Below are 12,144 nucleotides of genomic sequence, written 5' to 3' on the forward strand. Positions count from 1 at the left end.
CCTAATATGGGAAAGGAAATATTTAATCAAGTGCAGGAAGCACACAGAGTCCAATACATGATAAATCCAAGGAGAAACACACCAAGACACATATTAATCAAACTATCAAAAGTTAAATACAAAGAAAATATATTAAAAGCAGCAAGGGAAAAACAACAAATAACACACAAGGGAACCCCCATAAGGTTAACAGCTGATCTTCCAGCAGAAACTCTGCAAGCCAGAAGGGAGTGGCAGGACATATTTAAAGTGATGAAGGAGAAAAACCTGCAACCAAGATTACTCTACCCAGCAAGGATCTCATTCAGAGTTGATGGAGAAATTAAAATCTTTACAGACAAGAAAAAGCTGAGAGAGTTCAGCACCACCAAGCCAGCTTTACAACAAATGCTACAGGAAGTTCTCTAGGCAAGAACCACAAGAGAAGGGAAAGACCTATAATAACAAACCCAAAACAATTAAGAAAATGGGAATAGGAACATACATATCAACAATTACCTTAACTGTAAATGGATTAAATGCTCCCACCTAAGGACACAGACTGGCTGAATGGATATAAAAACAAACCCGTATATATATTGTCTACAAGAGACCCACTTCAGACCTAGGGACACATAGAGACTGAAAGTGAGCGAATGGAGAAAGATATTCCATGCAAATGGAAATCAAAAGAAAGCTGGAGTAACAATTCACATATCAGACAAAATAGCCTTTAAAATAAAGACTATTACAAGAATAAAGAAGGAAACTAGGTAATGGTCAAGGGATCGGTCCAAGAAGAAGATATAACAATTGTAAATATTTATGCACCCAACATAGGAGCACCTCAATACATAAGGCAAATACTAACAGCCATAAAAGGGGAAATCAACAGTAACACATTCATAGTAGGAGACTTAAACACCCCACTTTCACCAATGGACAGATCATCCAAAATGAAAATAAATAAGGAAACACAAGCTTTCAATGATACATTAAACAAGATGGACTAATTGATATTTATAGGACATTCCATCCAAAAACAACAGAATACACATTTTTCTCAAGTGCTCATGGAACATTCTTCAGGATAGATCATATCTTGGGTCACAAATCAAGCCTTTGTAAATTTAAGAAAATTCAAATCGTATCAAGTATCTTTTCTGACCACAATGCTATGAGACTCAGTATCAATTATAGGAAAAATCTGCAAAAAATACAGACACATGGAGGCTAAACAATACACTACTTAATAAGCAAGAGATCACTGAAGAAATCAAAGAGGAAAGCAAAAAAAATACCTAGAAACAAATGGCAATGAAAACATGACGACCGAAAACATATGGGATGCAGCAAAAGCACTTCTACGAGGGAAGGTTATAGCAATACAAGCCTACCTTAAGAAAGAGGAGACAACTCAAATAAACAACCTAACCTTGCACCTAAAGCAATTAGAGAAAGAAGAACAAAATACCACAAAGTTAGCAGAAGGAAAGAAATCATAAAGATCAGATCAGAAATAAATGAAAAAGAAATGAAGGAAACGATAGTAAAGATCAATAAAACTAAAAGCTGGTTCTTTGAGAAGATAAACAATATTGATAAACCATTAGCCAAACTCATCAAGAAAAAAGGGGAGAAGAATCAAATCAATAGAATTAGAAATGAAAACGGAGAAGTAGCACCTGACACTGCAGAAATACAAAAGATCATGAGAGATTACTGCAAGCATCTCCATGACAATAAAATGGACCACCTGGAAGAAATGGACAAATTCTTAGAAATGCACAACCTGCCGAGACTGAACCAGGAAGAAATAGAAAATATGAAGAGACCAATCACAAGCACTGAAATTGAAACTGTGATTAAAAATCTTCCAACAAATAAAAGCCTAGGACCAGATGGCTTCACATGCAAATTCTATGAAACATTTAGAGAAGAGCTAACACCTATCCTTCTCAAACTCTTCCAAAATATAGCAGAGGAAGGAACACTCCCAAACTCATTCTACAAGGCCACAATCACCCTGATACCAAAACCAGACAAAGATGTCACAAGGAAAGAAAACTACAGTCCAATATCCCTGATGAACATAGATGGAAAAATCCTCAACAAAATACTAGCAAACAGAATCCAACAGCATTTTTAAAAGGGATCATACACCATGTTCAAGTGGGGTTTATTCCAGGAATGCAAGGATTCTTCAATATATGCAAATCAATCAACGTGATACACCATATTAACAAATTGAAGGAGCAAAACCATATGATCATCTCAACAGATGCAGAGAAAGCTTTCAACACAATTCAACACCCAATTATCATAAAACCCCTCCAGAAAGTAGGCATAGAGGGAACTTTCCTCAACATAATAAAGGCCATATATGACAAACCCACAGCCAACATCATGCTCAATGGTGAAAAACTGAAAGCATTTCCACTAAGATCAGGAAGAAGACAAGGTTGCCCACTCTCACCACTCTTTTTCAACATAGTTTTGGAAGTCTAGCCACAGCAATCAGAGAAGAAAAGAAATATAGGAATCCAAGTCAGAAAAGTAGAAGTAAAACACTCACTGTCTGCAGATGACATGGTACTATATATAGAGAATCCTAAAGATGCTACCAAAAAACTGCTAGAGCTAATCAATGAATTTGGTAAGGTAGCAGGATACAAAATTAATGCACAGAAATCTCTTGCATTCCTATACACTAATGATGAAAAAGCTGAACATGAAATTAAGAGAACACTCTCATTTACCATTGCAACCAAAAGAATAAAATATCTAGGAATAAACCTACCTAAGGAGACAAAAGACCTGTATGCAGAAAATTATAAGACACTGATGAAAGAAATTAAAGATGACACAAATTGATGGAGAGGTATACCATATTCTTCGATTGGAAGAATCAACATTGTGAAAATGACTCTACTACCCAAAGCAATCTACAGATTCAATGCAATCCCTATCAAACTACCACTGACATTTTTCACAGAAGTAGAATGAAAAATTTCACAATTTGTATGGAAACACAAAAGACCCCGAATAGCCAAAGCAATATTGAGAACAAAATATGGAACTGGAGGAATCAGGCTCCCTGACTTCAGACTATACTACAGAGCTACAGTAATCAAGAAAATATGGTACTGGCACAAAAACAGACACATAGATCAATGGAACAGGATAGAAAGCCCAGAGATAAACCCACGCACCTATGGTCAACTAATCTATGACAAAAGAGGCAAGGATATACAATGGAGAAAAGACAGTCTCTTCAATAAGTGGTGCTGGGAAAACTGGACAGCTACATGTAAAAGTATGAAATTAGAAAACTCCCTAACACCATACACAGAAATAAACTCAAAATGCATTAAAGAGCTAAATGTAAGGCCAGACACTATAAAACTCTTAGAAAAAAACATAGTCAGAGCATCCTATGATATAAATCACAGCAAGATCCTTTTTGACCCACGTCCTGGAGAAATGGAAATAAAAACAAAAATAAACACATGAGACCTAATGAAACTTAAAAGCTTTTGCACAGCAAAGGAAACCATAAACAAGACCAAAAGAGAACCCTCACATTGGGAGAAAATATTTGCAAATGGAGCAACTGACAAAGGATTAATCTCCAATATTTACAAGCAGCTCATGCAGCTCAATAACAAAAAATAAAAAACAAACTACCCAGTCCAACAATGCACAGACCTAAATAGACATTTCTCCAAAGAAGATATGCATATTGCCAACAAACACGTGAAAAAATGTTCAACATCATTATTCATTAGAACAATGCAAATCAAAACTACAATGAGATATCATCTCACACCAGTCAGAATGGCCATCATCAAAAAAACTAGAAACAATAAATTCTGGAGAGGGTGTGGAGAAAAGGGAACCCTCTTGCACCTTTGTTGGGAATGTAAATTGATACAGCCATTATGGAGAACAGTATGGAGGTTCATTAAAAAACTGAAAATAGAATTATAATATGACCCAGCAATCCCACTACTGGTCATATACCCTGAGAAAACCATAATTCAAAGAGTCTTGTACCAAAATATTCATTGCAGCTCTATTTACAGTAGGCAGGACATGGAAACAACCCAAGTGTCCATCAACAGATGAATGGATAAAGAAGATGTGGCACATATATACAATGGAGTATTACTCAGCCGTAAAAAGGAGCGAAATTGAGTTATTTGTAGTGAGGTGGATGGACCTAGAGTCTGTCATACAGAGTGAAGTAAGTCATAAAGAGAAAAAGAAATACCATATGGTAACACATAGATATGGAATGTAAGGGGGAAAAAAAAGGCCATGAAGGACCTAGGGGTAAGTTGTGAATAAAGACACATACCTAGTAGAGAATGGGCTTGAGGATGTGGGGAGGGGGAAGAGTGAGCTGTGACAAAGTGGCATGAACATATATACACTACCAAATGTAAAATAGATAGCTCGTGGGAAAAAAACACATAGCACAGGGAGATCAGCTCAGTGGCTTGTGACCACCTCGAGGGGTGGGATAGGGAGGGTGGGAAGGAGGGAGATGCAAGAGGGAAGAGATATGGGAACATATATATGTATAACTGATTCACTTTGTTATAAACAGAAAATAACACACCATTGTAAAGCAATTATACTCCAATAAAGATGTTAAAAAAAAAATCTTTAGAGCCCACTTGAGGTTTCCCTGAAGAAATTCTGCCTGTGGACAGCAGCTGCAGCTTGTCTTCAAGCCAAACCTTTCTAACATCCTGACCTATTATTGCCTAGCCAGCCCCCAAAATCAGGTAAACAATTTATTGCGATGTATGTCTTAATTTATATCTACACCTCGTTCTAGTTCACTGGTTGAACCTTATCTGATAATGGAAGTGGTTCTAGAGGAACAACATCTTAAGGATACATTTCTGAATTGCCTCTGGGTTTTGTGAACTTGATTCCCCAATCCAATTAGAATTAAATGTATTAATAACTTTTTTCAGTGGTAAAGAGGCAGTGGTAGTCTATGGCATAATATGGCAATAGAGATGCACAAAATATTACCATTGGATGCTCCTAATCAAATCATTACATAAGTTGAGTTTCTGGGTGAGCATACATTTATTCCCTTAGAACATTTTAGTCAAGCTAAGGAGTATAATGGATTTGGCTGGTTAGTTTTAACTGTGGTAAAAGAACTGGCAAAATAAAAATATTAGTTCCCTGCTTCAAATTTGCAGCTCAAGCTTTACATTAATGATCACACAGCTTCTTTATCTGCCCAGAAATAAACCCCCATCTTCTGTAGGCACAGAGCTGAGACATTTAAGACAAAAACAGAGTTCCAACCTGCAATTGGCTAAATTATAACACAAATTAGGTCCCCATCCTTACAGGGTATCTTCTATTAAAGTGAGTTATTGATTGGTAAGGAATGGGACCATATGGGCAGAACCCAATGAGGCTGGGAACATCAAACCTCTCAATTCTGCTGAATCTTTTTTCCAGTAGATGAAGGCCCTCTATCCTTCCCTGAGGATGCTTCTTCCCCTTTGACTGAAGAATCTGTACTATCCTCCCTAGGGTAGTTGTCTTACAATGCACTGCTAATTCTCTACAGGACCTACCCCAACACTCTTCTTTGCTTCCACATCTATAACTAAACGCAATTCCTAGCAGGAGCCAAAAGATGAGGTACAAAATATGACCCATGAAAAGGTATGATACACACCAAAATAATTGCATAGTTTTCCCAACTGATATGGGAAATATGTGTGGAAATCAATCTTAAGTGTGCGGAATAATCATTGAAGAAATATAAAGTTGTATCAGGCTGTATGTATTGGTAGGGGTCCACTAAGCAGAGATTCTAGGTTAGATTCAAAGTTTTAGCTTGAGAAGTTAGAAGGAACACTAAGAGTTTGGTTGGTTGGTCGGTTGCTTTGTTGGTTGGCATGAATCCAATAGTGACCTACACTAAATTAAGGTAAAATGCTAAATTGCCTTGGTGTACTGTAGAGGAAGAAATCCAAAGGCTTAAGGAGATTAGAATGTTAGAGTGGATTTATCATTTAAAATTTTCTCACCCACTCTAGGAGAGTCCAGAAGACCAACCTTTCACTATACATATGAGAAATACATGTGCGAAGGAAACCCCAGCATTCGTGCAGAGCTCTGTGGTTGTTCTTTGTGTCAGGGACCAAGGTACAGCACTTAATTGCCAAGAAGGTGGCCATGGTTAACATAATGGAGAATAGAGCCAAAACAGTAATCAGAATAGTTTGATTCACAGGAACATATAGTATTATTGGCTAGTTGATTGTGATGTCTCTGGAAAAGAAATAGATGGGCAGTCTATGCAATTCTTACTTAATCTGCATAAACCAAGAAATAAAAAAGTTCTAGGACTAGTGAACAGAAATCTAACTTAAGCTACCAAAACAAAGTTTCAGGGCCACACCATGCACTCCCATACCTGAACCTATTTATAAACCCAGACTTTTTTGAATGAAGGAGAAGCCAAGTCCCCTTGAAGAATAATCTTTCTAAACTGCCCAAAATTTATATTGTTAGCCTTTCTCCAAGCCTTCCCTAAAGGGACATATAGCCATTTTAAAAAGTGACTGTGAACTGAGGAAAATGAAATAATCATACCTTTCAGGGATTGTTAGATACTGACTCTGAAATGACACTCATTTCAGGATACTCAAATTGTCACTGAGTTCCAACAGTCAGAATACGGGATTATGGAAGTCAGGTGATCGATGGGATTTTAGCTCTGGTTTATCTCACAGTGAGTTCAGTAGTTTCCTGAACACATCCTATGGTTATTTCCCCAGTTCTGGAATGTATTATATAATGAAAATAGACATACATAGCAACTGACAGAATCTCTACATTGGTTCCTTGACCTTTGAAATAGGAAAACCCAACTGGAAACCACTAGAACTACCTCCACCTACAAAAATAATAAAAAATAATATAATTCCTGGAGGGACTGAAGAGATTACTGCCACCACCAAGGACTTGAAAGATGTAGGAGTGATGATTCCTACCACATCCCCATTTAACTTGCCAACTTGGCCTGTGCAGACAACAAATGGATGTTGGAGAATGATAGTGTACCATCATAAACTTAATCAGGTGGCAGCCCCATTTGCAACTGCTATTCCAAATGCAGTTTAGTTGTTTGAACAAGTAGCACATTTCCTGGTACATATGCATCTCTCCTGAGCTGGCAAATGCTTTTATGTTGATACCTGCTAGTAAAGACCACCGGAAGCAGTTGCTTTCAGCTGGCAAAGCCAGAAAATACCTTCTGTCCTATCTCAGGGGTAAATCAACTCCAACTTGGTCATAATTTAGTCCACAGAGATCTTTTTTTTATTTCCATTATGCGGGCCTCTCACTGTTGTGGCCTCTCCTGTTGCGGAGCACAGGCTCCAGACGCACAGGCCTAGCGACCATGGCTCACTGGCCCAGCTGCTCTGCGACATGTGGGATCTTCCCGGACCGGGGCACGAACCCGTGTCCCCTGCATCGGCAGGCAGACTCTCAACCACTGTGCCACCAGGGAAGCCCAGTCCACAGAGATCTTGATCACCTTTCCCTTGCACAAGATTAGGTATATCATGCTTGTCCATTACATAGATGATACTATGCTGGTTGGACATGGTGAGTAGGAAGTAAGAACTGCTCTATGCATGACAGTAAGACATTTGCATGTCAGAAAGTGTAAATAAATTCTACAAAAATTCTGAAGGCTTCTACTTCTGTGAAATTTCTAGGAGTCTAATGGGGTTGGGCATTTTTGAGATATCCTTTCTAAAATGAAGGATAAATTACTATATCTCGTCCCTACTACCACCATAAAGAGACATAACTCCTAGGTGACCCTGTTGAATTTTAGAGGCAACATATTCCACATTTGAATGAGTTACTTTAGCCCATTTACTGAGTGACCCAAAAAACTACTAGCATTTAGTGGGGTCCATAACAAAGGAAGGCTCTGCACTAGGCCCACACTGCCATGCAAGCTGCTTTGCCATTCAAGCCATATGAAGGAGCAGATGAGATGGTACTTGAAGTGTCAGTGGAAGGTAGAGATGCTGTGTGCAGCCTTTGAGAAGACTTTTATGGAAGAATAAAAGTGCCAATCCTTATAATATGGAGTAAAACCCTGTCATCCTCTGAGAATAAATACTGTTCATTTGAGAAACACCTTTTGGCTTGCTACTAGGCCTTAATAGAGACTGAACACTTAATCATGGATCACTAAGTTACCATGCAACCTGATCTGCCAATCATAGATTAGATGGTATATGGCCTTCCAAGCCATAAATTTGGGCATGCACAGCAGCATTACATTATCAAATAGAAATGGTGTACAGGAGACCAAGTTCAGACAGGTCTTGAAGGCACAAGTAAGTTGCATGAGGAAGTGACCCAAATGTCCATACCCTTAATCCTGCCACATTATCCTCTCTCTCTCATATTCCACACCTATGGCCTCATGAAGAGTTCTCTATGACAAGTTCACTGAGAAAGAGAAAACTCAGGCTGGGTTTACAGATGGTTCTTCATGTGCAGGCACCACCCAAAGTGGTCAACTGCAGCATTATGAGCCTTTTCTGAGACATCCCTGAAGGAATATAGTGGAGATAAACCCTTCCATAGGCAGAACTCAAATGGGGCACCTGATTATTTATTTTTCTCAGAAATGGATATATATATATATATATATATATATCTTACTGGTTCTATTTGTCTGGTTGAAAACTGAAATATAGAGTCCCTTAACTCACACAATATACAAAAAAATTAACTCAAAAAGGATTATAGACATAAATGTGAGAGCTAATGCTATAATACACTTAGTAGAAGTAATCAGAACAAGTTTAGTGACACTGAGTTAGGCAATGGTCTCTTAGATACAATACCAAATGCACTTTCAAAAAATGATAGACAAAAATATATAAATTGGACCTTATCAAGAATAAAAAAATGTAAAAATCCTTTGTACTTCATTGTAGACACTGCAGACATAAAAGGCTAACAAAAAAATACTATGGACAATTTTATGCACTTAAATTTGAAAACATAAGAGGGTTTCCAAGAGAGTGGAGTAGGAGGACATGGAGTTTGTGTCTCCTCACAAACACCTCAATACACCTACAAATGGAACAATTTTCACAGAAGACCTGCTGCATACTAGCAGAGGACCTCAAACACATGAAAGGACAAGATCCTCATGTAACTGTGTAGGATGAAAGAAAAAAGAAAGGAAGAGGAGAGGAAACAGGACTGGACCTGCACTCCTGACAGGGAGCTGAAGGTGAGGAGAGGTTCCTGCATCTGGGGAAGCCCCCTCACCAGCATGGAGATCAGCTGGTACAGAAAGGGAGTTTTGAGGGCTCGGAGAAGAGCCCAGCAACCAGTCTTTGGCAGGAAGGACATAGTGAGACCCACACAGGTGGTCCGTTCAAAAGACTTGCTTGCCCCAGCCCAAGATGAGTGTCCACTGGTGTGCATGGGGGATGGGTGATGGAACGTGGGGTTTGGAGAGCAGACCTGGAAAGGGGACTGCTGTTGGCTGTGAGGAGACAGCCTGAGGGGATAGGAGTGAGGAGATGCTCAACCAGGAATGCTCATGGAAGAAGCCTGGACCACCACAGGAGTGAAGTGCAATTGTTGAGTGGTGTTCAAAGGGCAGGACCACCATTGCAGGCTCTCTCCTTATGTGCTGGCCCCTGCCTCCACAGGCACTAGGGAGGGCTCCTGCCAGAGCCAACTCACACATCCCTGCTATCACGTCCCCCATCCCCACCAACCTGGGCGATGTACCTGCCCTGATCGCTGACTGACAGGTGCGTGTGTTCCAATCCTTACCCCAGTACCCTCCTGCCTGGGTGGCTTGCTTTTCCCCAATCCAGCCTGAGGGGCTCACGTGTTCCAATTACTACCATGGCATCCTACCACCTGGGTGGCCTGCTCCCCACAATCACTGCCTCACCTCTTTCCTGCCTGAGGTGCTCATGTGTTCAGGCAACTTCTGAAGCAGATCTCAGTGGAAGGAACACATGCAGAGGTGGGGCTAAAACCACAGCTGAGCCCCAAGGGTCCATGACTAAGAAAGAAGAGTTGAAACCTCTCCTTGCTACTGTGTGAATCATGGAGTTACACTTCTGCTGATGGCTTTATAAATTCAGGGACTGTGAAACATCCCAAAGAACAAGTGCTCCTGCAGCTAGGACAGCTCTAACCTTAGCAGTTTTGGGCTTTGTGGGCACATACACATGAGGGTTGGGCCATGTCAGAGTCTGAGCTGCCTCCATAGCTCCCACAGTGGGTCAAGGTGCATGACTACTGCAGTCCTGGGACCTGACCTCAGTGGATCTACATTGGTGACCTGGTGAAAATAACACCTGAGAGTCATCAGAGCCAATTTCTGGCATACCCACAGTTAAGGAGGGACCAAAAGCAGTGCCAAAAACAGTGTACATTGTGAGCCCACACAACCAGTGAAAGGAGACACAACACAACACATTCACAGGTGAGCAGCTCCAGAAGAGGAATACTCAGTGGCTTCTCTTCCAGTGGGAGTGCCTTAATAATGCCTTCCTTGTACTGCAGATAAGAAATTCAGCTAAGAAACAGACCTGGAGCCTCTATTCGAACAACTAGGGAGCAGACCCCAGTCCTGACAGGACAGTGACTACTACAGAGCAAAGGGGAGGCCCCAATCAATATCCAGGGCATGCCCCAGTCAACATAACACAAATCAGATCCCCTGTCAAGGGGATAACAGAGCAATTCTCTGGAGCAACCTCACCCACCAGGGGGCAGACACCAGAAGCCAGAGGAACTATGATCCTGCAGCCTGCAAAAAGGAGAACACAAACACAGTAAGTCAGACAAAATGAGAAGACAAAGAAGTATGTTGCAGATGAAGGAACAAGATAAAAACCTACAAGAACAACTAAATGAGAAGGAGATAGGCAATATATCAGAAAAAGAATTCAGAGTAATGGTAGTAAAGATGATCCAAGATCATGGAAAAAGAATGGAGGCGTGAATGGAGAAGAACAAAGACCTAGAAAAACTGAAGAACAAACAAACAGAGATGAACAATACAGTAACTGAAATGAAAAATACACTAAAAGGAATCAATAGCAGGAAAACTGAGGCAGAAGAATGGAAAACTGACCTGGAAGACAGAATGGTGGAAATCACTGCCAGGGAACAGAATAAAGAAAAAAGAATGCAAAGAAATGAGAAGAGTCTCAGAGACCTCTGGGACATTATTAAACGCACAAACATTCGAATTATAAGGATTTCAGAAGAAAAAGAGAAAGGGATTGAGAAAATATTTGAAGAGATTACAGTCAAAAACTTACCTAACATGGGAGAGGAAATAGTCACCCAAGTCCAGGAAGTGCAGAGAGTCCAAAACAGTATATACCCAAGGAGGAGCATGTCAAGATGCATATTAATCAAATTTTAAGAAATTAAATACAAAGACAAATATTAAAAGCAACAAGGGAAAAGCAAAAAGTAACATACAAGGAAATCCCCATAAGGCTATCAGCAGACTTTTCAGTAGAAACTCATCAGGCAATAAGGGAATGGCATGGTATATTTAAAGTGATGAAAGGGAAAAACCTACAACCAAGAATACTCTAGCCAGCAAGGCTCTCATTCAGATTCAACAGAGAAATCAAAAGCTTTACAGACAAGCAAAATTTAAGAGAATTCAGCTCCACCAAATCAGCTTTACAACAAATGCTAAAAAAAAAAAAAAAAAAACTTCTTTAGGTAGTAAACACAAGAGAAGTGAACAAAAGAAGAAGGGAAGAAAAAGATCTACAAAACAAACCCCAAACAATAAAGAAAACAGCAATAGGAACATATGTATCAATAATTACCTTAAATGTAAATGGATTAAATAAGCCAACAAAAAGACACAGACTGGTTGAATGGATACAAAAATAAGACCCATTTATATGCTCTTTACAAGAGACCCACTTCAGACCTAGGGACACACACAGACTGAAAGTGAGGGGCTGGAAAAAGATGTTCCATGCAAATGGAAATCAAAAGAAAGCTGGAGTAGCAATAGACTTTAAAATAGACAAAATAGACTTTAAAGTAGACTTTAAAATAAAGACTGTTACAAGAGAC

This window comes from Globicephala melas, chromosome X (genome assembly GCF_963455315.2).
Source record: "Globicephala melas chromosome X, mGloMel1.2, whole genome shotgun sequence".
NCBI classification, from domain to species: domain Eukaryota; kingdom Metazoa; phylum Chordata; class Mammalia; order Artiodactyla; family Delphinidae; genus Globicephala; species Globicephala melas.